Below are 22580 nucleotides of genomic sequence, written 5' to 3' on the forward strand. Positions count from 1 at the left end.
TTCATCGCAGCGTTGCAGAGTTGCGGTGGTAGTAATATGGAGGGCCGCGGCGGCAAACACGCCGGTCCGATGGGGCAAACGCTGGTAACGATAGCGGCTGATGCTGGGGGCAGCTTTTTAGCGGGAAGTCGTATTCGGGTGCCGCAATGCCGCGGAGTATGGGGTTGTGACGCAGGCTATAGGTTCCGGCTGTATCAAGAAAGGGCGGCCGAAGTTAAGCAGGCGGCCATCGCAACCACCATCACTAGTACCGAGCCATCCAACCAGAGCCAGGCTTTTCGCCCGCTGTCAGAGTTAAGGGGACGGGAGCTGTTTTCGGGTCGAGTTTGCTTATTAAGGGAGATTACGCCCAGCAATCCCTACAATTCCCTGATGTTAGTCTGGCCCGACAACAACGACTGCCCTTACTCAGCCTGCTGGCTTAGCTGAAGTCACTGGAAGGGGAGGAAAGCGTGGAGCTAAAGAGGTGACCAGAGGCAGCGGGCCGACAAGCAAACTTACCAGTTTGCGTACTGGGTGTTGCTGACAGATACTGCTGCTGCTCGTCGGATGGCTAGCTGGCCAGGGTATGGACAGGCGGTGCGGCCTGTTTAAATGATCCCTTTTCCGCGACACAGGACAAGGATCGTGTGAGGGACGGGACATGAAAGAGGTTCAGGGCAGTTCCAAGTAAGAGGAGCTTAAGCACAGTTCGGACCTGCCTGTAGCGGCGATAGTTGGGGCAGGCACGGAGTCAGAGGCAAAGACAGGAGAGGAGGAAAGATTTCAGGTCTACCGCTGCTATTGCGGATGACAGTTGCTGGAAACCAATCAACAGTCCAGGATAAGGAATATTCCCGGCAAAAAGCAAGCTGAGCCGGTGAGCGAATAGCTAACGTTATCATATTTTAGATTCAGCGCGCCTATGCGCTATTGGATCTGCTGCTGTATGGTGTTTTTATAACCAACGAGGCCACGGAGAGAGGCAAAAGGGGAATCCCTTGGTGCCTGTAATGGCCTCGTTGCTTTCAGCTAATTTCGTGGAAAGCGAACGACGCCTACAAATTGCAGCAAATAATGTCACCATTAGTAAGAATTCCAGTGACCAGCGGTAGAACGAGTTGTCCGACGCAATATATGAGGCCAGAACGGGAGTCAGCTTGAAATCACCCGTAAACATGGGGGTGCCTTCTCAAGATGCCGACAATTACCGCTATTTACGAATAAGAGAATTAGACCAGAGCTTTTAAATCGTTGGCGGGCTTTAAGACCAAGTTAAGTTACTTGAAATAGCATAGCAGCAATCGACGCACGGTCAGCCTTGGGTCGAAAAGTATGGTCGTTTTATTTAAACCGACACCTATCATTTGTATGCGGCTGATCGCGCACGTATTAATGACACCGTCCGTATGTATTTGCGGCATAATGGCTAGCACAACGCTGATTCAGGAGATCTTTCGCATGAGCATCTATCAATGAACGTTTTCAATTCATTCGCCCAGGTGTTGCCCGTGCCTGCCATAGGGATGATGAACTTCCGGTCGGCTGTGGGCTTTGTCTTGTTCCCGCTGTCTTCGCGGACTTTGTTCGCCTATGGTAGACGCTACGTTCATCAATACAAGAACGGATAATTAGCCATCTGTAGACTTACAGTAAAATGTCATGGCTTGTTGTTTCGGTCGAAAGGACCATATTCATTTACATATATATATATATATATATAGATATATATATATACACACATACATAGGGACGTACGTGGAGGCACGTATAGGCAGGATTGATATTTACTGCTTTTCAAAAATGTCGTCCGCTTAGACTGCTCTTTGTGATGCTATTCACCTGCTAGCTAATTAAATCTATTTTCAGACTCTGTGCAGTGGAAGAAAAATATTAATTAGTGCGGTGAATTCTGTAATCTAGAATCTATTCATCGTGCTCATTCACCTCGTTCGATGATCAGACAAACGGACTACGTCTGGGGGTCGTACAGGGTCCTGAAAACCAAATTCATATAATATGCGACTATATATATAATAAACAGAGTAACCTAAATCTTAAAGGTAATTAAACGTACATAAAGTAACGTAGAGTAACTTGCGTTTGGTAGAGCACTAACTTTCGGAGGCTATGGATCTCATTGGAGTGCTAGCTTCACCCTATATTCGTACCCTCTGTATATGTCTTGGCTAAAATCAGCCCCTGTACACTGTATTAGATCCATGATTTACAGTTAGGTCTGGCGTAATATTGACTAAATAGAAATGTACGAAAGCTAGCTAGATTGATAGTGTCTCGTACATTCGACATCGTTAACCAGTTCAAGCCCCAAAAGCCAACCATATTGACCCTCAAGTTGTATACTGAGCAAAAGAAAAACAATCATTCTAGCCCAAACCATATATACATTGTATTTGATGCAGATACTATTGCTGTGATATTCCTACGGTATTTGTTTTTTGTTTTTCCGTTTCACTTACATAGAACGTCTTAATCTCATGATACTTTTTTCTTGTAGCATAACATATTGGCGCGTTCGTAAGGGTAGTCCGTTACAGGCTAAATAGTTTCTTCTTGGCGAAGCAATCGAGAATGGAGGTTCATTCCTATCGAAAATCATACTGCCACCGTTTTCTTAGGTCTAGTGACATTATTAAATCACTGGAAATGTTTATTCGCATACAGTTAACATTGTTTTTATATTTTTCGAAAGACTGCACAACCACACGCTCCACTGTGGGATGTGCATATAATTCCATGGCCAGCTAGGTTTAACAATAAAGGATTCATCCCCGTTTTTGGTTTATTGACATTATTAGTTGCCCAAAGCCGACTCGATCTATGTACGTCGGCGTAAACTGAAAAATAAATTACAAAATGTTAAGGACCAGGAGTTAGTAAGTTGCTTTGATATTGTTCGTTGTCCTTAGAACAAATCGGCTCGCTCGACACGGAGCTAAAAGCGGAAACCGATCGAGCTTCGGTTTTTTATTAAGAATGTTATTAATCGTCAGGCGCTAAAACTAATCTTACTGCCTGACTATTTTTATTGCAGATGTTACAGATAGTTGTAGCAGACAACCGAATCCTTCGGGTTTTCAAAGAAAACGACATTATTTTTAGACTAAACCACGAAATAATAAAAAAAAAAGTCAGCTATACACACCTGTACGAACAGTTTTTTCCCCATCTTTTTCCTTTATTTGTTGCTCCTGAATCTTTCATTCATTTGCAACTTCACCCGTAAAAGTCTCGTATACCAAACGTCGAACCTCTGTCTTCATCATCGTCCATTAAAGAATGTTTAATATCATAATACAAGAATGGTACAAAGTATCACGGACTACCGGCTCGCATAAGTAGCAGTACTTAATCGACGAAATCTGCGAAGGACACCAGCGTGAAAGCACCCATTAGCATCACTGTGTTGTTAGTGGTAGTAATAGCAGCAATATATGTTTCGAAACTTATCGGTTCTACGGGGCCGATACTATTCTGTTCTTTCGAAAAGGACAGCGCCCAGCGTCCTCTCGTGGCGCTAAATAGTCCCTCAGAAGCTTCTCTGTCCATCGGAGATCCCGGTGGTGTCTCCTTTTCGATGCATGCCCTAATCGGCGTTTACCGCCTCTGCTAGCTGCCGCAGGTGCCGCTACCGACGACTTCGATGGTCATAAATCATAGACGGGTCGAGATAATACTTAGTTTACCCAGGCAGGAAGAAGTACGCGCAGGAAACCGTTACCTCTACAGCAGGGCCCAGCTGCTGCTAGCTGGCTAAGGCAGCTTCATGGCGGCTTGTTAGTCGTACGCCTCAGGGATATCGGCTCGAATCGAGTAGTATACAGTAAAGCGCAGTCCATATAGAGCGTATACAAAGTGCTCCTACACGCACAGGGACGCACGATCACTTATACACGCACATATATACCGTACGCGACTCAAGCTAGCTGCCGCCCAACCAGCCAGATGAGTGTAAACTGCATAACATTACAGGGAACTGCTTGAAGTTTTCGGGTATAGGTACCTAGATAGCGACCGATGGACCGACCCACCTATCTACCTACTTACCAACAAAGAGATCTATCTAACGACAACGAGTAAAGCAGGATGTGGCACTGTGCTGGTGCCTTCGCCGCTGCTGTTTTACCGTCGCATTGAACGAAAGATAACCATAAATTATAAATTGGCCACTAGCACCATCACCAGTTCTGCATCGGACTAAGTCAGTTCGGCTGGCAGCAGCTAGTCATTGAGCCGACCCTCTTCGCTGCTGGGGGGCTATTGGCGAAACCTATGCCACGACATCTACGTCGCGTAATATTTCGAGTGGCTCCCTGCGGGTTTCTCTGGTCGTTCATGTCCCTGGCCGTCGAACAATCGCGCACGGCAACACCTTGCTACCGTGTGTAACTTGTCTAAAGGCAGAATGGGCAGACCAAATACTAACTATATAGCTAGCTAACCAGATCGTTGCTCACGAATGTCGATCGCTGAGAATGACCAGCTGTTGTGCTGTCTCACAGAAAAGTTTCGTTGCTGCTGCTATTGCGTATGTTTATTTGTTTTTATCATCTATTATTACGGGTTTCTGAATCATTGTTCTTGTTGACGCCATATTGGTGCCTGTACTTGGGCCTTGAACCTACTATGGTGACCATAGAATCGCACGTCCACGGGTAGGTGAAGGTGCGCTTTTGAAAAAACCAGAAAGTTTATGAGAGATAGATTGGCGAAGTACTTAATAATCCTCTTGTCTGGGGGGCAAAAGTTGGTTCGGCTTGAGATTTCAGAAAAACGAACTCATAGCCAACTGTGCTATAATTACTATTATTATCATCATCATTATCACAATTACAATTTTTATTATAATTATCGGAGAGATACCGGTAAAGAAAGCTTGGCAAAACGGAGCGTCAAATAAAAGGGACGCGAAATACCGATTATTAGAAAGAGGTAAAAGAAGATAGCATTTGCCGTCCCTCGTCCGCCAGTCGGATAATTATGCAAAGGTTTGATGATGTGGCTGCTGCTGCTCAAGGCCTGATGGTACTAATGGAGTTTGGCCTATGGCTTTCGTTACTACAGAACGTTGACGGTAAAGTGCAGTTTCCAAATATAACGGCCCAGTCAGATTACAGAGAGATGAGGGCGATCCAGACAACACTGATAGAGCTGAAAGAGTGATCCAGACATCGATCTTGAAATTCGTCTTGAAGTAGTTATTACTGCACGTATTACTACAATAATTCAGGCATGCACGCGTGCCCACTACATGAGCAGGGTACGAGCTACGATTAGTAAAAGATCAAACAAACGAATAAACGACGACTGGATGCAAATGACCGATTGAAACAGAAATGTCATAAAGCACATGAAGTTTCACACGCGCACAAGCTAATATATTAATAACAACTGATGCATCTGATATTTTGTTTTGGCTGCTGTTAAAAGAGAGAAGTATCATTATAATGCTTGCCTCAATTTATTTTTTCTGCCTCTTCAGATCCTACAGTCGGTCACAAGAAGCCAAAGGCAGATGCTGCATAGAAAGGGGGGCAAAGGGAGGGACAAACTACAAACGGATTCTGCTATCCGTTGACCAGCAGCTATTTTCCGTATTTTTCTACCATCGTCGCAAACTCGGGCGTCTATTGCCATCATAGCAGCCGGCCGTCACCAACTCTGTGATGCAACCCGTTCGGTGCCACCTTGGCCCGTTCCTCCTCTCCCTCCTATTTTCCTTTTTACTTTCCTCTCGCTTTGCGTCCTGCTCCTCCGTTTCTTTCTGTCGCAAACTCTGAACACGTTTGTTTAACTGAGCTGGACCGGGTTTGCTGGGCAGGGGCAAGGCAACTGGGAGCATTCCGAGCACAGCTAGCGAAACAGTGAACGATGGAAGCGAAGAGGGGTAAACAAGGCATAAGCCGAGAGAGGCTCAGGTTGAGAGGACGACAGCGGAGCTTCTCATTGACGTTCCGAAAGATCGGCCAGGAGCATATCCTCACCTTGCCCCATTTCCTCCAACAGCCTCTCTTCTACCCACACGTTGCTTTTCCCTTACTCACGCGTCTACAACCCCTGCCTTACTTCGGCGCTGAGGGTGGCGCCGACTGGGTTGGGGTTGGCCGCGCCAGATGCAGTAGCGTTGGCACTACTTTCCCAAAACCCTTCCTGACATCTTCAACTAATAGGACTAGGCGCCAGAGAGTGGTAGGATCCTATGCCTTCTCTACATTTGGCCTGCTTGAGAGGAAGAGAATGAGAGGGAAAAAGCGAGAACTTCACCGGCTTCTGCTTCGAACCGCTATGAAGACCGTTAGACCGCGAGGTTGCTGCAAGAGAATTCATTTTATTATGGCTTACCTCTATCATTCCCGTTTCGCCCTTTCTCTTCCCAGTACGACTACTAGTCTTTCACTACGTTCCAGCTGCAGCAGCGGGCGCGGTGGCAGTGGCGCCGGCAAGCGTCTCTATGTTCTCTTTGCCCTCAACCCAACGCCCAACCGACTCGGGCTAAGCCGACCCGGCCCTGCTCTTACTTTGCACTACATATTGCTCTACTGTTTTGCATTTAGGGAGCGGCACGGGGAGCAGTAGTGCCTGATGGTACCGCTTCTGCCAGTGCTCTTTTCCTAGCGACCAAGCGACCGACAACTCGTTCGTCTTTTTCCCCTTCTGTCTGATGCCCGCAGAAGTTTGCTAGCTCCCAACCGACCGGCTAGTAGGGAGTTTTAGACAAGGCGTTCCATGCTGCGCCAGCCAAACGGGCATAATAACAAAAGTTTAAATTCTCTTTCCAACCCCCGTACTTATTTCCCCCTTTCTTGCTGGCCTGCGTTTTCCTGGCCTCCGCATCGGTCCGCATCACTCGCGCTAGCTCCGTTGCATCCGTTGCCTCCCTCATCTCTTTTGGCCGCTTTGCGTGCCGACGACTGAGTTGACTATGCTCCGGCCGCCTCGATAGAAGAAAAAGGGCTGGGGTTATTCTATTTGCCAGCACCCCACAGAAGTGCTAGGAAAACTAAAGCTGCCTTGGGTCTAGAGAAGCTCTAGTTCAAGCTCTCCCTGGCCGTCCCGGTCTCATGCTAGCCCCCAGCGAGCTTCCACTTAGTGGGGACAATCGCCCTTTGCCCCCCGCCGCCCCCCCCCCGGTTGTAGGTGCAGTAGCGCGCTTTAGTGTTCGGCCTAGTAGCAATAGGAGCAGCAAAGAAAAGTCCTGCTGGTGGGGTACTTTAACTTGCCTCTAGCTCAAGCCCCTCAAAGCCTTCCTGGCCGTCCACAGTACCCTAAGCCCCCAAGAACTGCCCTTGGCTCCCTGCAGTTTACCCCTGCGGCCTTCGTCTCCCTCTGTATGCTTGCCGTATCCGCCTTCAATCTCCCATCGTCGTCCCCCTGTCAATTTCCTCTTCCTTCCTAAGCGCATTGCTACTGCTGTTCTTGAACACAACGCCTCTAAATCCTCACCCACAGCCCACGGCTGCGTTCCCTCGACCCTTTTCACTTCACTTCTTTTCGGATTCACCCTCGCCAGGGCCTGTCGGACGAGCGTCAAAAAAGGACGAAGAACAAGACGCACTGGTAGTAGCCGTAGTAGTAGTAGTAGTAGTAGTAGAAGGAAAGGGAACATTTTGATTATGATGCCATCCAGCGAGGCGTGGTTGGCTAGCAACCACCCTATAGACCCAACGACCTCCAGGGTTTCAAATGGGCGTTGGCTGTATTGTGAAAAACGGATGTGCAAAACTGCACAGCCCAGCAAAGACTGGGGTCGCTTGTCTGTCTGGTCGGCCACGATGTGCATGAGAAGGGTGCCAAAGGGTATGATAGTGGCCAAAGCAGCATAGCGTTATCGTACAATGCATGTATGTACGACTTGCAGACACTGTCATCGACAGGCGATGCACAAGGTAAAGAAGAACTGCTTTCGTATTACTGTGCAGGGACGGCCCGGGCGATTGTTTGGCAGTACGGCCATATACAAGCTATACATAGGCATAGAAAATCAGAAAGAGAGACAATATAAGCAGAGAATAGACAGGATGTCCAGCGTTTATGCATGCTTTTCCGGTTGGAAAGGCTGCCTTCAGTCGCTTCTTTTTGTTCCCCGTGATGCGCCTTTACTGGCGGCAGACTACGTCGTTAGAAATCATAGCATTCGCCGACGTGGCGTGTTCACTAGAAAGGAAGAGCGGATGTAAATGAGAAAAGCAAAACAAGCCTAAGTAATTGCGCTCGAATGGTGCATGACCACGAGGCGAAGGAAGATGAAATAAAGATGGAGGGTATAAAGCAGTGTGACTGTCGCGATGACGAAAACAACAATAAATCTACCCGTGCTCTTGTCTGTCGTCTTTCTTTCTTTTTTTTTTTTTTTTTTTTTTTAGAAGTTATTAGTAGAGGATGCCCACGGGTGTACAAGCTGCGCACGTAGCGATGCTACTTCACAGTGAAGACTGTGACTATTATATAGTTTGCGCTGACAACAGCTGTCTAAACCACTATTTCGGACCCTTAGAGTTGGTCAGCTACGAAGCAACAACATGTAATGGACTCATGGCAGGCAGAATCTGGCGAAGGAAGATCATTAAAAATGAAGACACATGTGGCGCTCCGCTTTCATGGTTTAAAACAGTAAAGAATTCGATTTTTTGTTTGTAGCAGGCGAACAGTTATACGAATTTGGTGTCTTCCTGGTATTAGAATTAACAGAAGCTTGACAGTACGACTGCTTGTCTAATGACGTCGTGTACTTCCGATGGAACGACCCGTGACACGATGCGTGCCTCTAAGAAGGAGTGATGTAAAAGCAAAGTTAGACAGAGGTAAGAATCCTGAAAGATAAAAAACTTTGTTTATGTATAGAAGCAAAATGCGCAACAATGAATAATAGCTAACTATCAATAATTGCAATCGAATGACGAGTATATCCTTATTCATTAATCTCTCCCTGTCATAAGCCTTAATGAATCGGAATATATCCACACAGCCGACCCAATTTCAACTACAATAAGTGAGAAAAGTAACTTCGATTTCTTCTACTCATTATAAACGTTTGGTAATTTAATATGTCAGTACGCTTTTCCATCATTATTCTTATGTGATTATCCTCATACCAGGACCCGATGTCGCCTGCTAATAACCCTTCTTTCTCTCAAAATAGGTAATATGAAGTTCTATTCAGCTTTGAACTATCATCAACTGCTGGCCTACTGCTGGTTAACACGAACGCAAATTTATTGTGTCCAAGGTACATTCGAAGAGTCTTTCTATCAACATAGCATACGCTCCGTTGCTGCCGCTTTCTTTCATGGCCGTTATACTACGAGTTCTTCTAACACTGCTGCCGCCCCCACAACCGTAACGGCTGGTGACCGCAAATGTTCTTCTATTTGTTCTTGTGCTTTTAGGGTTGGGCAGATCACATAAACTCACGCCGCTGACAACCTCCGGTGGTCCAAGGGATCGACTCGTGTGCCGCCAGCAGCAGCAAGGGCGGCGATCCTGATCTCTGGTTGTACTCGGTCAGAGGCAGGCGACAGAGAATTGAACGAATCGGAGATGACACGGTCGGAGAGGCGGTCAGGTATTCTCAAACCTGATGCAAATTTCCCTCAGAAGCAGCAGAGCACGAAGATAAACTTTCAACTTAGTAAAGAGTGAGCGGTGAATGTGAGCCATTGTCTGCTAATGTCGACTCTAATGCGCGTTCCCCACCTCGACGTTGACTGTGTCTGCGAGCGGAAGCCTACTCAAGAGGTTCTCCAGGATTTAAAACTTCTCTAGGCTTCTCCAGTGGTCCAACGTGTCGCATAGAAAGAAGCTAAAGGTATTCTGCTTCACTTGACTACTGCTACAGCCGCCACATCCGCGATCTCTGCCAACTTAACTTGAAAAGTACAAAAAGAGGAAACCAGCAGTACGCCCAGAGTCACGAAAGGCACCAGTCTTGCCGCAGTAAATTTACATTATTTTTACGATACTACGAACTTACCAACATTGCTCGTTCGCCATCTAGAGAGCGCCAGCAGCGGCGGTGGTGGCGTCCGTCCGTCTAAGCCCAGCGCGTTAGTACCGACCCCATTTACTGGGTTTGGCCTAGCCCCTAAATTTGACGGACTCCTCGGGCTGCCGGTGGGCCTTGCCTTCTAGGCATCTTTTCCCATTCAGTTTACCAAAGAAAGAATAAAAGAGAGAGAAGCTAGCTTTGAAAAATAGGAAGAATAGCACAAGGCACGACATTAATACTGAAGAGCTGCTGTCTACAGTAGACGTCACTATACCGCTGTTTCCACTAAAATTACATTCCTTAGAGATTTTCCACCTCTGGCCGAGTCCAACTACTATTCCTTATTGGAGCAACAACGGCTTTGGTGGTGAAGCGGGTCCACCTTCTCGTCGTTTTCCCTTGCGTGCCCATACGGCACGTTAAGGCGCCGTCTTTCCTCGTTAAAATTCGTTCCTCGCCTCAGCTATTGCTCGTGCCGGCTTCGAGGTTCAAACAACAGGCAGAGGGAATAACAGGCAGCTACGCCCCAGGGCGGTTAACGGTGGCGAGAAACTGCCAGCGACCAGCAGTTTTCCTTGGAGAATTTTATTATTCTTTTAACCGCCCACGCCTGACGTTCCTGTCGCTCCATTGTCCAGGTTCTTTTAGACTGCGCTACCCCCCCGCCCCCCCAGGATCGGTCCAGACAGACAAACACGTCGCCTGACCACCACCTGCCTTCCTCGTTAGAGGCCCTGGTCTCTAAAACCAGTGCCCTGCTTAGCCTCATCCTACTTACGGCGTGCTAACAGGCTTACGGTGGCGCCAGCGGCGTATTCATGTGCTCAAACTTATTGACCATTATGGCATTGTCAGGAATGCAATGGCCCGAATTTGGTCCAATTTTCCGCGTATTGCTTTCACAGCGTGTCGTTGGAACCGCGCAAAACGTGGCGCTAATCTTGAACTAAAAGTCGTGTACTGCACGCCCCTGCAATACGTAAATGGTGTCTTATAATTTTAGTTTCAGCATGAATCGAATTAAAGCGTAGCAATAAAAGTGACGATAAACAGATGAGAGGCAACGAAGGGAATGAGGTCGACGAATTCCGGGACCCATTCGTTAGTCCTGATGGGTTAGCCCGGGTCCATCAGCTCCGCTGAATCCTGTCCGGAGTCGCGGATAGACCTGCATCGAGAGGTGATGCCGCTAAATTTCTTGCTATCTACATAGAGTTAATGGCGTTTTGAGCGCTGTTACAACCGCGTTGTAAATCCTCTGAACCTGTACGCTACACGCTACGCAAAACTGGAACGACGCAGCGGGCGGCAAGAGAAGGCTTCATGATGATCGCAGCTGGCCGTGGCAGTTACGCCAATAGGGGCAACAACGTCGTGCTGTCTCTGCCGTCAGCGCCGAGTCTACCGTCCGAGATGTTTAAAAATGCTAGTGCGCAGGTGGGCACGCACCGAAAGAGGGTCAAAAGAGTTTTCTGCCGAAAAGCAGCGATTCGGGGAGCCAGAGGAAACCCAGGCCCTCGCGGCCCGTAGAGGTCTTCGACAAAGAAGGCCTGAAAGCTACAGCAGGCCCAGAGGCGGCGGCAGCGTCTACGATGGTCATAATGATGAGAAGCTGGCAGAACGATAGCCTACTGGGCCAGACCGGTTCGAAAAGTTCTCCAAAAAGGGAGCCTGCTCGACCAACGACGACAGGGACCATGCTCTTGTTGAAGAGCAGCGTATTCTCCACTTGGCCCCCTTATGCTGCCACCACTGTATGTCTGTCTGTCTGGCTGGTTAGCTGACCGGCCGGTTAGGCAGCAGATCGGCCAGGCCAATGTAGGCTAGGCCACATAGCCTGGATCCATAGAGTAACTACGTGACCTGGACGTAAAGCTGAGTGCAAGTTAATCAATGCAGAAAGGGAATGTGTCTTCTTCCCTTCGTAACAGCAAATGCCTGCAACCACTGGCTGCGGGAGCTATTCCGGTCGCGATATAAATGACGGGCGAAGGTGGCCTGCGTTGTTGGTTGAGGCTGAGATGGTCTCGCTTACGTCGAGCGGCCACTATGAACGTATCCCGACGAGGCAGGCTGCTTGTTGCCCCCACTGCCTTTGCCGATCCGTCTTTTCACGCCGCTTTTCCTTTTACTCCTTCCTCCCTTTCTCCCCCGCCAAATTCCCCCCATGTCTCGGTGCCCGGCGGCCCGCAAGCACCTACCGACTCATTGCACTGTTGAGGCGGTCTCTAGCAGCGCTGCTGAGAGTAAGCAAAGACCCCTTTAAACTTTGTTCGTTGCACTATTTCTGCAAAACTACTTCTACTACTACCCAACTTCATAGCCGGTTCCGACCCCCTTTTCTACTGAAAGGGGGTTACGGCCACGGAGGCCCCTATAAAAGCCGCTGTAATACTGCTATTAGCGTGACGTGCTGTTGAAAGAGCTAGCTAGAGCCTACAAGTTACACGCGGAGCTGAAGAGCTGGACCACTATACAAGGAGCAAGGATAAAGTGAAGCTGTCGTTTCATCGAGGCCCGGTTGCCATTCTTCTTTATTCTTTCTCCCCCCACTGTCTGCTCCTCTTTTGGTAATGTCTGCATTTCGCCACGGGTGCGCCAGTCGAGCGGACTGTTGGTCGGTGAAATCCGGGGTGAGTTGTTAGTCGGGCGAGGCGGGGAGACGTTATACGCAAATCTCGGTACCAGCCATGTCTCAAACCTCTCCTGCCTGAAGAAACGTCAAGCCGATGTCCATACGCCGACCGAGATGGGGCAGCAGACGCTGTATGGGGAGACTCAAAGCAGCGACGACGAATGATTTCTTTGAAGTATGCCAGTCGGCCGAATCATCTTAGAACCGAAAGGAGTTTGAGGGTAGAGGGTAAAAGAAAGTGCTTTACTCCCAACATTGGCTGGTCGTTCGAACTATCACAGGGGATACGGCTGGCTATCCTCAACATAACTACATATACGTTTCGTTTTCATAGAAAACTACCACTGCAACTAATTCTTCTCTGTCTAACGAACTCTGAGACTACGGTCAAAAGCAGCTCTCAACTGGGGACATCTGTTACATACTAACTATCTATTACAACTTTGTATCGCTTTTGCGTTCTGAACAGCCAAATCAGGTCTCAATTCGATTCTATGAACATATCGAGATATTTGCAGATTTGCCTTCAAACCGAAAGGAATGGCGGACATTATGCATGTCGACGACACTTGTTAGTCAACAGAACGAGTAACTGAAAAGGAGAATATTATGGGATGTTGGCGGAATACCTGTGTCCCTTTAGGTTAAAAGAGCACAAGTTGATTAATTTTATCTTACTAGCGTCAATATTGACGACAGAGTTAGCCGACTAGAGAAACTTACCCTGCTCAGGCAAACGTCTCTGACTAGGAGTCTAAGAACTCCTATCATCGCTCTTACTGGTCCATGTACGGATGCAAAGGAACCTCACGGTGACTTCTGCGTATTGGAGTTCTTGGGCAGTCAACGACGAAAGTAAAGAAGCTGAACGAAAATGGTAGCAAGTATTATATGGGTGAGAAAACGAACGCCATTATAGCGTAAGGGATGCCGGTTGAGTGCACGGCAGACAGTTTGACGGCATACGGCAAGTGGTGGAAGAACTCCGTTGCGGCTTGCACAAATGGCTTAACTACGGGGTAGAGCTAAGCACTCGAAGAAATTCGTTAACGAGAGTAACGATCGAAGCCGAAACGCTGTGATAGGTAAAGCGTATGGCGGAGAGGCGTCGAATGAGGGAAAGATCCCACCGGTACAGACAAAATCTACAAAATCGGCTGAAAATTTTGCAAGAAAACCGGCAAATGCATTCACGCGCTAGTTTGTTTGACCTTCGCGAAGCTAAGATACAGTAGGGAATCGGGAACGTGAGAGTACGAATCGACCCGAAAAAAAGCACCTCTCTATCTAGAGGCTTTAGTAACAAATACGGAAACCCCTAAAGGACTCAAAAGATAGTTCCTGGTTCTTAAATGTACGCTTTATGCGCACAGCTCGGCAGAGATTGACGTCAGGTTACGCAGCCCATCGGTGTGCAGACGGAGCCCTGCTGCGCTGACGGAAGGGTGGAATAGTTAGCAGACAAGACACGCAGCTCAACCAGAGGACAAGTTCGGAGTTATTCCGGCTAAGCCTTCCATCACGAGTTCAACAGGAACGATAGCCGACGGCAGCTTAAACGTGCACGCCGGACTGTTGTATAAGTCTCGCAAGAGCAGCACTGGGATCTATCGCGCCAAATACGAAAAAAAAAACCTTAACGAAGTATTTATATTAGACGTTCCAAAAGCTAACTGCCGGTGTAGCTCACGTGGTTTGACATAATAATTTACCGAGGTCGAGCCTGAATAGAGACACCAAATGGGAAAAACGTGATGCCAAATGCCCAGTCAATACGAACACAGAGCGAGTTGCTTTAGTAGCATTAGAGAATCGTACTTTAACCTTTTTGTGTTGTAACCTTGTACAGATGTTGTACAGCCCTGTTGTATGTGCGATAAGGACCGCATCAACAGATCGAATCAAAATTGGGCAGGGACCAAAGACTACTATTAAAATCAACTAGTCTTTTCGGCCTACCATATTTCAAAATCCCTTTGGGTGTGTACACGATAGCTTTAATTCGTACCGAAATCAATACGCAGTATTTGGTCATATATCACATAGATCTCTGCATTGTGGATCGGTAAAAGCATAAAGTTACTATTGAGCGTTTGCCTGAAAGGCTAAGCGTCTTTAAATTGTGCGCGCGAATTCTAATACTGAACTAATAATACTGAATATATTATAATGCAGGCTCAATCGATGAAGCGTAATCCGTAACGTTACGTATATAAACGAAGAACTAACTCCTATTGGTTATATAATTTCTGATAGCAGTACGCGAGACTTGAAACACAATTTAATAGCAAAAAACCTTTGCCCATTACGTTAACGTTACGGCGTTAACTTTTTGTTACGGCTAGAACAAAGGTGGCCGACGCGCACGCGGCGACGTGCGAGACAGGTCTTCCCGTAACTACCAGGTAGGTAAGCCGGCGGGTCCCTATGCTGATTAAAATCGCCAGGCCATGCTCGATACAGAGAGACGCCAAACAGTGTTATCATTTATAAGGTGCCATAGTCGAGCATCATTAAGCGGTATGTTTATTATAGTGGTGTTACATAGATGGAGTAATAAATACCAAAGAAAGCCAAAATGGCGTGTGGCGCTACCATATGCCCTTACAGACCGATGTTTTGGTCGACTGCTGCCGTTGTTAACTCAGGAAATCGCGCATCTCTCGGTAAACTCTATCAATAGCATGCTGTTTTACCATAACCGTCACGTGTAGGCATTGATGTGATATGTTTAGGCCAAGATAAAATCACGTAATCTTCAACGGGAAAACTTGTTATTTATAGTATATGACAACGCTCGTTAGGAGCGCGTCAGAACAGTAAAGGCGACCACAGAATGGTAATATATCATAGTAATTGTCCTGAGAATACGTTCCCGATACTGCCATTTCATAGTCTCACACGTATATAGCGTACGTACTAGTCGCCGTGAAAGTAGCAGTGATTTGTTCATTTTTAACGCGGCATCACTCGAGCTCCCCAAGCTTTATCCATGCTAGCTTCGTTGCTCAATCCCACTTCAAATGACTTTCTTCATCCTTTCCTTGCATAAATCCTTTCCTAGCTAAATTATGATATATCATAATTTAGCTAAGAATTTAATTTATATATAATAATAATTTATATATCATAATTAGGAGTCTCCTTGGACTTACAAGACAGTTCTCCTACTACCGCTGCTCTTGTTCCCCACACTCCCCAGTCGGTCACCCCTGCCACCCGTCCGTTTGCTTTATAGTGACTCATCGCGCGATAAACGCAGCACACAGCCACTGACTGGCACCAACCCATTATTCACTGCCATTATTAGAACAGCATGCTTTAGTATTGGGAAGTTTTGGCTGAAACGAAAAAAAAAAAAACATTATGATATTATACCTATGAATGAGCGGTGATAGTTACAGGTACAGTTACTGCAGTAGTACCTCCCGTGATAATATGGTCGTAGGACGTTTGTTTGCTAAACTTACGTACGCATGGTGCCTCGGCTTCGAAATCGGACGTAGGCACACTACGTTTCGCGTTGGGAGCCAGCCGTCCGAAGCAATATCAAACGTAACGTACTTGAAACACATATCACATAGTAATAATTCATACCTCGCCCCTTAGTTTCATCCGTTTTAAGCAAACTGTCTGATACGTCCGACAGCAGTAGATACGCTTACACCAAAATACAAGAACCGTGTTAACGCGCGCGCTCTTAGCACCTGATTCAACCTGTGGATCGCCATCAGCGGGGGTGAAATTATAACCGTAGATGAAATCACACTTGAAAGCGCTGAAGTTATTCTCTTCATTGATGCTGTTTAACTATATGCCTGAATTCTCCAGAGGAAACTGTGGCGCTGCCCAGAACGATACAGCAGAACCAATCTACGTTCTGCATTTTACTATGCAGTCATCGCCGCACTGCTGATGTATACCGGTTCAACACGAACGACCCCTTCAGTCTATCCTCACTTAGTTAACTGGTTTATAGCTACGTTGTTGTTATTGTTACGAGCTGCCATTCTCACCGTACCTACTTTAATGGCCTGTATCGTGTCAATGTTCGACAGTGATAATGTTGTTACGCTGAAATAGTATAGGCTCGTAGGCTAACACAGGCGTGCATCGACAGGCTCCTCCACAGCGAATGGCCTATGCTAGTCAGCGAGGATAGAGAGCCGATGCAACAACCGAACATGGTGGTCAGTCATTCTAGTCAACCCCTTGCTTTCGAGGTCAGCTGTATCACGGCAACGAAGAATTATGGCCAGTGTAAGGAGAACAAGTGGGTAAGCAGGACAATCCTTAACGCTGTCGTCATTATTAGCAATACACACATGCAAAGGCGTGCACACAATATTTCTGTTCTGATCCTGGACATTTTCTTGATACGCAATTGGATGGACTATAATCTCATCGGAATTCGGTAAATAATGCAGATAATAACGCCGAGGTCAGCACCCTGTGAATCGATGGAGGTTCCAGAGCACTAGCGCGATTGTGCTAGAATCGTTCACTAGCGAGCGTTATCCTGAGCAAATGCAGACCATTTTTCAGACAAACCGACTTGAACCAGACTAACTTTATTGTAGAAAACGCACTGTGAACTATAGCTCAACGATGTTCAGGGCTTGAGAACAAACTTATCATACCCTGGACAACTGACAAAAACAGAGGCCAATTAAGCAGGGGGACTAGAAAGATCAATTCCAATGTAGCGGGGGTTAGCCCGTGATTTTTCTCATATCGAATCCGGCGTACGTCACTGTTCAAAATGGTTTAAACTTTTCACCGAGGTATTTTTTTATTATAGTGTTATAGGTCTGAGTTACAGACAGCGAGTCGGTAAGTTGTTCTAACTTTGACTAGTATGCGCAAAGGACCACTGGCCATCGTCGAATAGCTGTACGAATTTCTGAAACTACACAAAAAACTTACCACATTATTGGGAAAGTTATCAATATGCGTCCTATCTACCACGATTCCAATAAGTTCACAATAAAACAAAGTTTCGAGTGAAAAATGAGCTCTTCGTACTGCTAGGTAGATCACGGTTAATCTGCGCTCAGGATGAGCTATCTCAGCAGAAAAATAGAATTAACGGTATGGCCATATTCGGTACTGCCAGTTGAAATCAAATCAAGATTTCAAATACTAATGCGACCGTTTTCAGGGTTTCATCCTCAGGTCTGTTAGATCGAATAGTACGGCATTGTTGTTGACCACAATCTCTTGGCTAAGTCGAACGTACCGAGACGGATCAAAGTATGGCCAGAAAAATAGACAAACATCTTAACTATATGCTTCTTTAGACAAAGAGCAACGTTAAAGGGTCGTATCTTCGGCATGCAAATGCGTACAGTCTTTTAAATGTATACTAAAGCACAGCTCGTTCGTCACGTATATAGAAAGGCGAGCATTTTGAGCTAGAACGGGAACTATAATAATTTTCACATACAAGAAATGGCTTCGTGCACGACGCCAGTATTCCGTTCTGGCCTCAGTTAGCTTCCAATGGGTATAACTCGTTTTATTTAGAATAGACATTTTCTCAATCCAGCTACCCCTTACACCCGTAGCCTTCAAGTGTAGAAAATAATCGCTATGAGTCGTCAACAAAACTCCTAACCTACCCGCGCGTAGTTTGGCGTTTAAAACTGGTTTTAAATCTCCTAGTCAGGGGGGTGAAACAAGAAAAGTCCTAGAGGATGAGACCTCTTTGATAGTTGCGTTTTTAACCCAATGTTCGCTATTGTTCGACCAAGCATCGTCGGCGTATAGGTTTTCATCCGGTTTTACCATGTGGTGTAGACCAGTTTTGAGTAACGGACGATCGACGAAGCGCGTCTGAATACAAGTTAAGTTTTTCAAGGGCAATTTTCTAAGTTAGTGATCTATGTAACGCCAGTTGTCCTATACGGGCAAGCAGATGTCATTGCCTTTCGGATGGTAGCATTTCTGTTTATGCAGATGCGCACTGCTATCGCATGCCCTTATTGTGGGACACATTGTATAGAGTGTGGAAGCCAAGGGATGACATGGACAAACGTTTGCGATCGTATGTTTGACGCGAAATCCGTGAAAGTAGGGTTTATTTCGAAAACTATTGTTTCATATCAATGCCAGCTAATAATATATAGATCATCATCATCATCATTTATTTACATTTTCGTACTAGTCAAGTATCGAACAGTATGTAAATGTATTTTTAAATGGATAGCTAGTACAGTTAATTATATGTAGAATTGAACTTACCTGACACTCTTGATTAACATTAAACAAAGTTTTTTTTTGAAATAATAACGGGAAGTTTCGCTAAAATGATTACGCCGACTGAATGCACCAGCGGCTATTGTGACCGATGCCTCTTTATTTGTCAAGTAATAAAAGCGTATTAGACGCTGATAAACTAGCAGTTAGTAGAGCTGAGCTAGCCATAATATAGGATATCATATGAGTCACTTCATTGAAGCTTGAATATATATGGCAAGCCAATGGCGTCCGAACGTGCTTCCTTGGCCCTGTTTAGCACGTATCATACTTCAACCATACTAGGCGATATTTCAGAGTTTTAAATCATTATTATAGATTATAAATTTACATTTATAATAGTTAAAAACATTGATTTACAATAACCAGTAATTGAAGTCTTCTCTGACTTGGTATGATGCGTTTTCATTTGTAACTGAAGTGCTATAGACTTAGTTAATTAGTTATTTATAGTAGTTACGTAAAGTGATACAGACGCACATAGTTATTGTTGTCCTGTCACAATCGCAATTGAATTTGTATTACTAGCTGGCCTACATATATGGCCTAACTATATATGTAGGCCAGCTAGTAATCCTCGGATAAAGAGGCATTTAGCGACTGCCGTCTATATACCGGGGACGGAGTGAGTAATTTGGAAGGACGTCATAGAGTTCAATCTAGCCTGACCCAGATATCAATTTCTCATGTACCATTGCTGAAGTGTTAGCTTTAGCCACTTCGTTATAAAGTATAAACTGTAGCTGATCAAGTGAAGACGTTCATAGACGAACGATGTCTAATTAATACTGAAAAATTTCTGTAGTACCAAACGGGCGTCGCACTGTAAATTCTATGGCACGTAAAATTTAAGCATCGCTGTTCATGCGACTGTCAATAATCGCTGTTGTCACGCCATCATTGAAAGTGTTTTCTGCAAGCTTGGTGTTCTATGATTGTTTCATTTGAAGAGGTAACTTGAACTTTACCGGTTTTAAATTCCATCTCCCCAAACACCATCCTCCCAATTTAATCAGCCGAAAAAAAAATCCAGTACAATGAATGCAAATACATCTCGGAAAATTATCCCGATTTGTTTCTACCCATCTGACGCACGCATCTAATACAAACGCATTTACTTACTTCTAGCGTATATCTACCCTCTATTATCCTTGCTCATATGGGCGTGTCTGTTTGGCCTCTTTTTTTCGCCACCGTCTTTATCACATTCTTGCTCCCCTGATAGCGTCGTGATTTAGAAAGCTTGCCCCACGCCGACGACTGTCAGCAAAAGACGCGACGTCGAAGATGCACATAGGAACTCTAGCATATCTTCGATGCCGATCAGATTTTCGGTCTCCGCCATTACACAACATCAGACGGGCCGTCACGTAAGGAGCACCGCCGAGACATTACCATTACCACTTGCATGCTGTCCTGCGACACCTAGTGGCCTTGGACCAGGACCGCCTAACAAGAGTAGGTCTCGTTATTCGGCTTGTTCCCTCGATTCTCGACTGCATCTACAAGCCATACTGCCACGACGCGGGGTTACAGTATGGCAACAGCTGCGGCAACATCTCCTCTTATTTCCTCAGTTCAGCCGTTTGTCGTAGTTATCGGCGTTGTTGCTGTCGTTGAGCCAAGTGCTTTCTACGTTAGTGTTACACTATATATTATCAGAAACAGGGCTGGGTCTCGGTGTCTGTATGGAAATACGCTTTGCTGGCCAGCGGCTCGGCCCGATCTGTCAGCCCCGATCTCTACAGCGGCAATTGGCTCCCAGAAGCAGCACCCTGTTGTGTTACTTCGTATTCGCCGTGGCCGTCGCCCCGCCACAGCTGCAGCTGGTGGCTCCAGCGCCGCTACGTTCAGGAACACTGTCTCTTGTGCGGTGCACCCACCGTTCCTCCTGTATATGCGTTTGCTTTGCAGGCGCCCCTGGTCGGGCTTTTCATCCATCCTTCTCTTCCCCAGCTTCTCTCTCCCCTTCGTTGCTTGCGGTAGCCGGTGAGTGCCACCGTCGATTCGAGCGCTTTGTGTGCTTTCATTGCGTTGGCACTCTTCTGTTCTTATGGTTGTCATGGCGACCGACATTTCATGCATACATGGCAGTGGGCTGCGGGCGGCGAACACCGAACGACCCGTGCCAAGCCTCCGATCCTACAGAAACAGTATTCACCACACACACAGAGATGCAGTCGGTGGTCGACAGGCGGCGCCCAGCGGTGCTTCGAATGCCTCGACTACCGCCGTCGGGTACTGTCAGGGGTTCAGCCGGGGATCTGGTCGGGGGACGAATGGAGGTTACGGGGACGACGACGACGCTCTGGAGGAGAGCAAGAAAGCCTGGCCGAGTGGGGTAAAGGGGGCAGAAAGAGGGGTTAGCTGCCGCCGTACGGCACAAGCGGGGGGGTCTGCTGCTACCGGCAGTCGCTCGGTTAGGGGCCTCGCTCTTGTGTTTGTAGGACGCGAGCTGCACCCGTGTGTGTCTGTCCGCATATGTGGCTCCCGCTAGCAGTGGTCTTGCTGCTGCTGACTTTTCTAGCGGAGGTTGGGAGATTGCTCAGCAGCGCTCGAGAGGGTCTGTCTGCCTGACGCGGCGCTTAGCGGCGGCGGCAGTAACTGGTTCAGCAGAAACTCGGTGAGGGGCGGAGCGCTCTTGGTTAGGTTCGTCGTCGCCGGCAATGAACGGCTAGCCAACTTTAAGCCGCGCAGCAGAGTGGCGACCCACACAGAGAGCTCCGACATCGCTGCGGGCAGCCGACGAGCACAAGTAGCAGCAACAGCAAAAGCATCAACATCAGCGCCGCGAGACAATAGCAGCCGATAGTAGAGCGAGAGACGGGGCGATAGGGGAGGAGGCTGGCTGTAAGGTACAGCAGGAAGTAGTGGCGGCAGAAACCGCTGCAGCCGCTCCCTCATTGCTTGCTCGATCTCTGCCGAAAGAATGGCACAGAGAGGGAGAGAGAAAGCCGCCGCCTCCGACAGAGAAGCACAGGCGAGGCGGTGTCGTTGGCGGTAGCAGCGGCGGCGACGGAGGCAGTGGCAGCAGCGGGCTAGTAGTATTCGTTCGTATTCCTAAATTCTGCTGATGTTTCTGCTGCTGCTACACCGATACTACTTCTATTAATGCTAGAGTGGAGTCGGTCGCCTGTTTTTACCTCTCCTCGCCACTCTTTCACGCTCTCCCGTCTTCTTTCTTGCTTTCGCACTCTCTCCATCTCCGTCTTTCGTTTTTTCCCGCTTTCTGCTTTTGCACCAGTCCTGCGGCGACGCGATAGTCGCCTTTTACCCCAACTAGGAAACAAAGTGTAACGCTACATGAGAATTACGTTCAGCAGCTTCTGTTGTTGTTGATGCTGTTATCGATGCTGCCGCCAAATTGCCTAAAATTGCTATCGCTAGTGATGCTGGTCATGCCTGCGGTAACGGCGGTTTTGCGAGTTTCGTTTGCGCGTGTTCTGCTTGAGTTATTAGACGACAGCTGGAGACGGACGGACGGGCGGGTGAACGGCGAAATAAGATGTGCGACAGGCTAACATATAAACGCGGGGATCAACGGGGGAGGTGCAGTGGGAAACAGTTTTTCCGGCTTGTTCGATAGCTAGGAAACGAAGAAAGGTTTGCTCGAACGAAGAAAGGAAAGAGACCCAAAACTGATATGTGCGCGATACGGGGACTCTGTTGCGTCAACATTACTCGTAAAATCCCTGGTCTACT

The 22580-nt window shown here is 47.1% G+C and overlaps 1 long non-coding RNA gene across 1 annotated transcript in view; it reads right to left on the reverse strand.

Moving 5' to 3' along the window:
• Positions 1-2407: 2407 nt before the first annotated feature.
• The window catches only part of LOC111270034 (uncharacterized), a 34792-nt gene continuing 14619 nt past the window's right edge, over positions 2408-22580 (reverse strand). Inside the window, exons 3-4 of the long non-coding RNA XR_002686093.2 lie at positions 3146-3362; positions 2408-2837 (exon numbers count right to left, since the gene is read on the reverse strand). This is a non-coding gene — a long non-coding RNA (uncharacterized LOC111270034). The remainder of the gene's footprint in view (positions 2838-3145; positions 3363-22580) is intronic.

The sequence above is a fragment of the Varroa jacobsoni genome, unplaced genomic scaffold (genome assembly GCF_002532875.2).
Source record: "Varroa jacobsoni isolate VJ856 unplaced genomic scaffold, vjacob_1.0 scaffold_1431, whole genome shotgun sequence".
NCBI classification, from domain to species: Eukaryota; Metazoa; Arthropoda; class Arachnida; order Mesostigmata; family Varroidae; genus Varroa; species Varroa jacobsoni.